General features: G+C 38.0%; 1 pseudogene across 1 annotated transcript; it reads right to left on the reverse strand.

Annotated features, from left to right (window-relative positions):
* Nucleotides 1-6,209: 6,209 nt before the first annotated feature.
* On the reverse strand, nucleotides 6,210-8,764 carry LOC308430298 (peroxisomal membrane protein PMP34-like; annotated as a pseudogene). Its single transcript has 2 exons — nucleotides 8,729-8,764; nucleotides 6,210-7,108 (listed from the first exon to the last, which is right to left on the reverse strand). The product of its transcript is annotated as a peroxisomal membrane protein PMP34-like (transcript).
* Between the last annotated feature and the right edge of the window lie 1,164 nt (nucleotides 8,765-9,928).

Genomic DNA, 9,928 nt, shown 5'->3' on the forward strand with positions numbered 1-9,928 from the left:
ATTATCTTTCTGCCTTTTGGCTAAAGTTTTGTTTATCTTGTTGTTGCGTTGTTGTGTTATCTTTTGGTTGTGTTGATTCTTTGAATTGTTTTCTTTGCATAGACATGAATGATATGTACTCACTTATAAGTTGGTATTGGCCATAAAGTAACGAATAACCATGCTACAACCCACAGACCCAAAGAAGCCAAATAACAGGGTGGAAGGCAATGGGAGATGGTCAAATCATTCTCAGAAACGGAAGTAAAATAGACATTGGAGGTAGATGAAGGGAGGGAACTGGGTGAGTGAGGGAATGTGGAGGGGAGCAGACCAGGAGGGCACCAGGCAGAAGTAGTGAGAGCAGTAGAGACAAATGATTCTAGAGGTGGACATGGGGTGGGGGAAATGCAGTAGGGGAATCTATAGAAGGTACCAGAGACCTAGGACTGGAGGGGGTTGGGTATCTACAGGGGTGACTCTAGCTGAGAGTCCTAACAGTGGGGGCATAAGGATTCTAAAGTGACTAATTCCTGTTGCCAGGCAGGACTCCCAGTGGAGGGATAAAGAACAGTAACCCACCCACAAAACCTTCTACCGATGACTGGCCCAAACTGAAATCAATCCTATGGGTAAGAAATAATTCCTGATAATATTAATGATACTCTGTCATGCTTGTAAACAGGAACTTAGCATAACTGTTCTCAGAGTGTCTCTACCCAGAAGAACCACAACCAAACATTAGATAGAGCTCAGAAAGTCTTGTGGAAAAATAGGAGAAAGAAAGGGATGAGGTACACAAATAGGACAGAGGGTCCACAGGAAGACCAACAGAATCAATTATCCTGGACACTTGGGGACTCTTGGCAACTAAACTATCAACCAAAGAGCAAACCAGGGACTGAGTCCACTTGCCCCCCAATGCACACATATGTAGTAGATGTACAACTTGGTCTTCATGCAGGTCCCCCAGCTAGAGCTGGGGCTCTCTGTGAAATTGTACCCTACCAATAGATCCCATTCTCCTCACCAGGCAACTCTGGTCTCAGTAGAAGAAATGCACCTAGCTGCACAGTGACTTGATGTGGGGGTGTTCCTCCTTCTCAAAGGAGAAAGCCAATGGTGAGTGGGGGAGGATCTCAGATGAGGGGGCTGATGTTGGGAGTGAAATGAATAATTAAATACATTTTAAAAACCCACAAAAATGGGGCAGACTATAGTGTGAGCTACAGACCATCTTGCTTCAGTTTCAGTGTACGTGTATACATGAAAGTAATAATGAAAGCAATTATTCAAGGAAGGTTGTTTGAGTTCAGGAAAAAATGGTGAGAAAAAACATTTAAATAAAGAACATCTAAATAAACAAAGCAGCCCTTTCCCAGTACTTTTTCAGGGCACACCAATTTAAACTCAATTGTATGGCATGTATTACAGATTATATCTAGGAAAGTATGAAAGCAAAACAGAAGGCTATACTCACACTCAGGCTACACTGACTAGCCTGCGTTCTATAACTACAATCCATGAAAAATAAACAAGTCTTATAAGCTGAATGTAAGTGTTTGTTACAGGAGGCATGAAATCACATCCAATAGCAATATGAGGTAACCCTGAGGTAAAAGGCCCTGTGCCTTTTTCCCTAGAGCCTCTCTCATGGTTCTCTAAGCCATTGTTCAACATGGGTCAGTCTTTTGACATGTTTGGACATTTTCAAATTATAACTTCTTGAAATCTTTTTGAAAAACCCAGCTTGCTAATCTCTGTGCCATTCTATATATTCTGTTCTGTGCTCTAACATAAAAATGTATGTAATTGTGTGCAAATGTTTATTTAAATGCTTATAACCAACTTTGTTGTTTTCCTTTCCTAAAACCATTCATAGATTTCATAATGTTTTACTGACCTTAAAGAAACTTAGTGTTTTCCTCCCCTTCCTACTAGGCCTCTTGGCTACCCTGTCAATGATTCCAGTATACACAGTTTGCTCAATAATTTACTTTTCTCTAAGGATTTACATCTTCTCTATCAAATGCATTAAATTTTCATTTTCAATAACACTGTAATAGAAGGTTTCTCTTACCTTTCTAGTTCTCATATATAACAGCTGTCTGTCCTACTACATCTCTCTAAGGCTGTTTATTTATTATGCTTATGATTACTGATTTTCCTTGTGGATTAATTGTGCTTCCTCTGGATTATTGTAGTGTCTGTTGTAACACTAGGACACTGTTGTATGTCTAGGCAATGAATCAATTATCATGCATTAAGGGCATACAACTGAGTGACTATTGTGTGCCTGTCTAATATTATTCTAAAGAGTCAGAACACAGACTTCACTTCATGGCTATGAACTTTATTTTTCTCTATTTTTTTCTCTTCATTGAAATGAAAGTATTTAGAAGATTATACAGCATCTTCTGGGGTACTGGGTGTTATTCTATCTTTTCTGCCAGTTTTCTAAATGATGGACTTGGCACACTTCCTAAAAAGCTCTGTTGTTCTATGGGAATACTGCTATCGGGTGTAGCTGGCTTAGGAACATTGTGGGCCTTGACAAACTGGGAACCTTATCTGTAACTCATGAAAAGAAAACCTAGAGACACACTGTCACCTTCCAGAGGACAGTATGGAAGCAAGATAAGATCAGATGGGCTCTTTCAAATAATATAGAACCTCACTGACCAAGACATAAATCTGTGTTTTATCCAATTCCAGTACATTCAGGACCTGCTGGTATGGTTTTTGCCTCCATGTTGCTTCAGGAAAACTGGTCTGAAAAGATTCTGAGATAGAGCCTTGATGTCACTTCTGACTGCCCTTATGAGTCATTTTATTGCTCTGTTTCTTTATCATAATGATAATATTTAGTTTTATCATGGGTCTCTGGCATGAGTTGCAGGTTCTTGGCCACAGAAACAATGTCAGGCACAGATCACAAATCATGGATTGAGATCTATTTCCAATTAAAGAGCAGTTGGCTACTCTAAAATTGTTTTTGGTGCCACTGTAGCAGCATATCATGCAGGCAGGTCACCATTGTGGATTCCAACATCTGTAGCTGAGTTGATCATTACATGTCCTCTAGGACTGTGCAGGGTTCGTTCTGGTTCCATGAACACTTTAATTAGTCACCAGCTTGGTTTTACTTTCTTTAATGACATGTACGAGTGTTGTCTTCTGCACCCCACCATCAGTTTGTAGAAGCAACAGTCTGGATTGCTTTGGCATTTCCATATGGCAACTTTGGCCAATGATTCAACTAGATGTAACCCATTCCTGTAAAGAGGTTTAACATATGGCTGAAGATATGTCCTAAATGATTTGGTGATTCCATTTTGATTGATTTATTTCATATGTGTGTACATTTTAGGAATCTTCTCCAATAGTAAGCTTTCAAATGAGCTCCCAAATGTCCCTTAGTATGATCTGTCCCCTCTCCTATATTCCTTTCCTGATATTTCTCTTTCCTCTTCCTACTCCTTTGATGATCCTATTCCAGTCTCATCTGCCTTCCATAACATCTATTCCCTCATTCTTGTGAGATCCCCCCATGTTAGACCTCCCCACTTTGTCCTTTACATCTAATACCATACCAGTCAAAGTCTTAAAAGCTAACAACCACAAATAAAAGAAAGCATATAATATTTGTCTTTGGAGTCTGGGTTATATTACTCAGCATAGTCATTGGTGTTTCATTTTTCAATATCTACTTACTTCTATATCCCATTTAATTTGTTTATCTGTTTTCTTAGTATCTAGTTGTTTCTTTGTTTTGGTTTTTGTTTTATTGTGGTGGTAGTTTGTATATTTTAGAGGTTAACTCTCTCACATATGTGTAATTGGTAAAGATGCTTTCCATTCTGTAACCTGCTACATTTCCCAAAAATGGTGTTCTTTGCCACACAGAAGATCTCATTCAGTTCCATGAGAACCCATGTATTAATTGTCTGACTTCCTGTGTTGTTAATGTCCTGTTTAGAAAATCTTACCCTATGTTAATTTCTTAAAGTTTCGTTGTTATAAAGAGATACCCTAACCAAGGCAACTCTTATAAGGAACGAAATTTATTTCAGGCAGTCTTACAGATTCAAATATTCAGTCCATTATCATTTAGGCATGGCAACATCTCGGGAGGCATGACACGGGAGTAGTTGAGAGTTCTACCTTGTATTCCACAGGCAGAAAGGAGAAGAATGTCCTCAGGCAGCTAGGAGGAGGAACTTAAAACCCACTCCCCACAGAGACACACTTTCTCCAACAAAACCACACCTACTCCAAAAAGGCCACATCTCTCCCAATAGTGCTCCTCCTTGAGCCAAGCATATTCAAACCACCAAAGCCGATAAGTTCAAGATTGTTACCTTCTTTCTTTTCTATTAGATTAAAAACATCTGGCCTTCTCTTGGGATCCTTTATCATGTTGAGTTTAATCTAGGGTGATAGGTATGAATCTATTTGTATCCATCTACATGCAGCCCTCCAGTTTGACCAGCAACATTTGTTTACTATCCCATTATCCCATGTTCATTTCTGGCTTCTTTGACAAACGTTCGGGTGTCCTGGGGTGTTATGTCTGAGTCTTCAATTTGATTCAATTGCTTAACATATCTGTTTTATGCCAATACCATGTTATTTGTATTACTATGGCTTTGTAGTACAACTTGAACTCAGGGACTGTGATACCTCCAGCAGTTCTTTTATTACTCGGGTTCTTTTATTTGCTGTCCTGGTGTGTTGTTGTTGCTTCCATATGAAGCTGAAACTGTCATTTTGAGATCTGTAAAGAATTAGGCTAGAATTTTGATAGCAATTTCATTGAATCTGTTGATTGCTTATCATAAGACAGTCATTTTTTATTATATTAATCTTTCTAATCTATGAGTATGGGAGATATTTTCATCTTCTGAGGTCTTCCTCAATTTCTTTCTTCAGTGTCTTAGAGTTTGTATAATGGAAGTCTTTCACTTGCTTAGTTAGAGCTATTTAAGATATTTTTTCTTTTGAGGGTATTATAAAAAATATTTCTCTAAATTTTTTCTCAGACTGCCATTTGCACATAGGCTGTTGAATTTTTTTTTTTTTTTTTTTTTTTTTTTTTTTTTTTTTTTGGCAATTTTGGATGTTTATCATGTTACATTACTGAAAGTTTTTATCAAGTGTCAGGATTTCCTGATAGAGCTTTTAGGGTCTTTTATACATTAAATTATATCATCTTCAAGTAGATACTTTGGCTTCCTCATTTCCTATTTCTATCCCTTTAATCTTCTGTTGTCTTATTTCTCTAGATAAGACTTCAGCTAGTGAGGTGGATAGATATGGAGAGAATGGATAACATTGTCTTGTTCCTGGTTGGAGTGGAAAAGCTCTCAATTTTTCTCTATTTAGCTTGATATTTTCTACGGGTTTGTTTTAAATCACCTTTATTATGCTGGGTTGTGTTTCTATGTTTTTCATATCCCTGGTTTCTCCAGGAATTTTAACATGAATACATGTTGAATTTTGTAAAAAAAAAAAAAAAAAAGAAAGAAAGAAAGAAAGAAAAAGAAAAGAAAAAAAAACAAATTAACTTTCTGTGTATAATGAACTGATCATGTTTTTTTTGTTTTTAATCTGCTTATAAACTACATTTATTAATTTACATATGTCAAACTTTCTCTTCTGCTTCTTCTGAAACTTTTGTTTCTATTTGTGGAGGAAATAGAGGAGTGATTACATTAATTATTTCTGAAGATACGGTAGGTTTCTATACTGAATTTATTTGGGGTTTTGGTTTCTGTTTGGTTTTGTTTTAGTCTGGAGTTTTGTTTTCTGGGTTTTTTTTTTTTTTATCTCACTAAAGCTTGTGGGTCTGTTTAAATTGCTTATCTAATCTTGGTTTAACTTGGGAAGATAATATGTATCATGAAATATATCCATTTCAAGTGGCAAAGCTAAAAAAAATCCTTAGATGGAAATTTTATTCCCCTTGAAAAAATTAATGAATACCCGTAAAGTTCCATTTTCAGGGTTTCAACATTTTTATCAGTCTAGCCTCTATCCCCAAATCCAACCAAACACCATAAAAACTAAGTGGATGATAGGTTTAGCCGCCTATACTCCCTGTTTAGCTTTTGATGCCTTACAGCCAATGACAGGAATGTCTGTGGTGTGGATGGAACCGGCGGGAAGGAGAACGGCGCCTCTTCTCTCTGTGCAGCACATGCGTCTGCACACTGTCCTGTGGGCGGGTCTCAGCGCTTGTGTGTGCTCTTCGGACCCATCACGGCGAAGGGAGCAGCTGTCAGTTTCCCATACACAAGGGACATGAGGACAGCTGCGAGCACTGTCTGGAGCAGCTTGGCTTCAAAGACTTTGTAGAGTCCCATTAGTCCAAAGCGCTTGACTCGTTGGTGAAGAAGAGAGAACGTTCTGAAGGCTCCCCCGTGTCCTGTTTTCTGGGTTTAGTCTATGACATCCGAGCCTCAGAACTGACCGTACCGTCTGCATGGGATAGGTGACTGCGGTGGCGATCGCTTTGGCTATTGCACCAATGATGAACACATGCAGAGAAGAGAGCTTCATCCCCTTCTTTAAAAGCTGCCGTTTGAAGCCTTCATAGAACATGAATTGGGTGGCAGGGTTGAAGACCAACAGCAAGGAGGGAACGGTGCCATTCCACAGAGCCAAGATCCCTTCACTTCAAATAATCTGGTGGGATGCATCAATAATTCCTTTGTAGTTAGTTTAATGTCTTCATTCCAGAATTTTGCCCCCTGCAGCTCCAGTCTGGTGTTTACCACCCAGAGCAGGGTGGTTAACAACACATTCACCGCCCCTACTACACATCCCACCACCAGATCTTTTCTTGTAGAACGTTGAACGTTGACCCGCACTGCTTTGAGGCTATTAAAAGGGTAAAAATAGACAAAATTGGAGCAGCAGAGACTGGAAATAACTGGAAACCATCCTCGGTAAAGTGCAGGGAGACCTTCTTCCTTAGTTATCTCCAGGAGCATTACGTGTGTCGTTTTGGACTTTTTTTCTCGCCGACCTGAAACCGAAGTCTAGCAGTATCCAAGAGGAAGAACACGGTCAGGGCACTCACACTTCCCACAACTCCGAGCACGGCATATACACAGAGGCCATGGTGCTACACTTTTCACTCAGACGCCTTAGTGTGTGGGTTCGTGAAAGGACACGTCAAGCTCCACCTCTTTGAAGTCACCACCTACTCCTTTTGAGTGGTACTTCTTCATTTTGTTCTAGACCCTTTCAGGTGACTCTAAGTGATTAATACATGATCTCTCATTTATTTCCCTTTATTGTGTGTCATAGGTCTGCGTACATTTTGTTTTAATTTTCATTCAATTAAATATTTTTACTTAACATTGTTAAAGCCTGGTCCTTTTAACATAACTGTAGCCAAAATATAGTACAATCTCTACCTTTGCCTTTTGAACTTCTGAAATTGATTTTTTTTCCTATACAAAAGCCTTTCCTAAAAACACACTAGCACCACAATAAGCTCCCAAGTCCTTTTTGTTGACCTGATCAATCAGCCTTGGGGTGTGTGTTCAATAAACTATTCTTGATTAACTGAGATCAGTGTTTTGTGTGGATTGTGTGACAATTCCTGAATCCCAACACTCACTGATTTCTGTTTTGTCCTATTTTTCACACAATAAAGAGCTATTTCATTTCTATGAATTTATATTGTTTCTGTTATCTCTGTTGCTGATGTCCAGTTTTAATGACAGTCAGACAGGATGCAGAGCACTGTGTCGGTTTCTTATATCTGGTGAGACTTGCCTTTATATCCACGTATGTATTCGGTTTTATGGAAAGTTCTATGAGCTACTGAAAAGAATATATATTCTTTAGTGTCCTTTAGTTAATGGTGAAAGGTTATGTCTGCTACATCCATTTCATTTATGATGTTATTTAACTCTAGCTCTTCGGTCCAGTTTTTGGCTGGATAACCTGCCCATCGGCAAGACTGGGGGACTGAATTTTCCCACTATGATGGTCGGTATTTGATTTAAGCTGTAGAAGTGTTTCTTTTATGAACTTATTTGCTTTTTTGTTTGGTGCATAGAAGTTAAGAAGTACAATGTCATCTTGCTATAATTTTCCTTAGATTAACATATAGTTTCTTTTCCTATCTTTTTTTATTATTTCTGGATTAAATACTATTTTGCCTGATATTAAAATGGCTACCCTGTTTGCTTGTAAGGTCCATTTCCTTGAAATACTTTTCTATCTTTTGACTGTGAGGCAATGTCTATCCTTAAGGTTTGTTTCTTAGATGCAGAAGAAAGATAAAAACAGATTTGTATACATTATATTAGTCTGTTATTGTTCTTTCATGAGTAAATCGAGACCATTGAAGATAAACCTTATCAATGGGAATATTTTTATCCCTTTTATTTTGCTGTTATGATGTTTTGTTGTTATGATAGGTTTTTATGGACTAGTATTTTATTCCAAGGTTTTCCCTCTTTACTGGTACTTCAGTATAATGAGTATAAAGATAAAGAGGCCTACAAGACAATGCTCCAGGATATCATATTTAATGGATTTGGCTTAATCAACTAGACCTGTCTTGACATCATAATGTATTAAGTTGATCTTACACATTTGGGACTTTGTGTGTTACAGTGCAGTGATTATAGCTAGAAGGAATTTACTTCCTCAATTTCAGACCTAATCATTTTTATCATAGATAAATCAAATAGATGGTATGTGTCTAGATTGTATGTTTAGAGGATACCTTAGTTGGGGTTTCATTACTGTGAAGAGTTACCATTACTAAGGCAACTCTTTTTTTTTTTAAACGACTTTATTTTGCAAAACAAAGATAAATGTAAAGATTTTAAACATTTTTTCCTTAAAATTATACATTTTTGTCAGTACTGTTTTTTCAGACATTAAAATAAATTTTACATAAAACCATGTGAATATGTTTTTTAGTCAGTACTTGATTTTTTTCAAGGGCTTGGCAGTATGCATTGAAAACATATTAGTTGCAATAAGCGTAAAGTACATGAAAAACAAAACGCAACATGGAAATAGTCAAAGTCTTCTTGTTTTGTGAATATATGTATATTTTTGGTTTTCTTTATTTCTTGGACTTCATACAGTCTGTGAGTTGTTTCTGGGGGAGTGCAAGCCTCTGGGGTTAGCATCCCACTATCAGTGACTGCATATTATGTCTGTTCTTTTGTGACTGGGTTATCTCACTCAGGATGATCTTCTCTAGATGCAGCCATTTTCTTAAGAATTTGGTTAAGTCATTGTTTCTGGTGGCTGAGTAGTATTCCATTGTGTATATGTACCACAATTTTTGTATCCCTTCGTCTTCTGAAGGACATCTGGGTTCCTTCCAGCTTCTGGCTATTACAAATAGAGCCGCTATGAACATTGTGGTGCATATATCTTTGTTGTGTATTAAGTGTCCCTGGGGTATATGCCCAGAAGTGGAATAGCTGGGTCTTCAGGTAGTACTATATCCAATTTTCTGAGGTATCGCCAGACAGATTTCCAGAGTGGTTGTATTAGCTTGCAACCCCACCAACAGTGGAGAAGTGTTCCTATTTCTCCGCAGCCTCGCCAGCATCTGCTGTCATCTGAGTTTTGGATCTTGGCCAATCTGACTGGTGTGAGGTGGAATCTTAGGGTTGTTTTGATTTGCATTTCCCTGATGGCTAAGGATGTCGAGCACTTCCTCAGATGTTTTTCGGCCATTCGGTGTTCCTCAACTGAAAATGATTTGTTTAGCTCTGTACCCCATTTTTTAATAGGGTTATTTGATTCTCTGGTGTCTAGCTTTTTGAGTTCCTTGTACACCTTGGATATTAGGCCTCTATCTGATGTGGTGTTGGTAAAGATCTTTTCCCATTCTGTTGGTTGCCGTTTTGTTTTCTTGACGATGTCCTTAGCCTTACAGAAACTTTGCAATCTCATTAAGTCC

Source organism: Micromys minutus (genome assembly GCF_963924665.1).
Source record: "Micromys minutus genome assembly, chromosome: 15".
Taxonomy (NCBI): domain Eukaryota; kingdom Metazoa; phylum Chordata; class Mammalia; order Rodentia; family Muridae; genus Micromys; species Micromys minutus.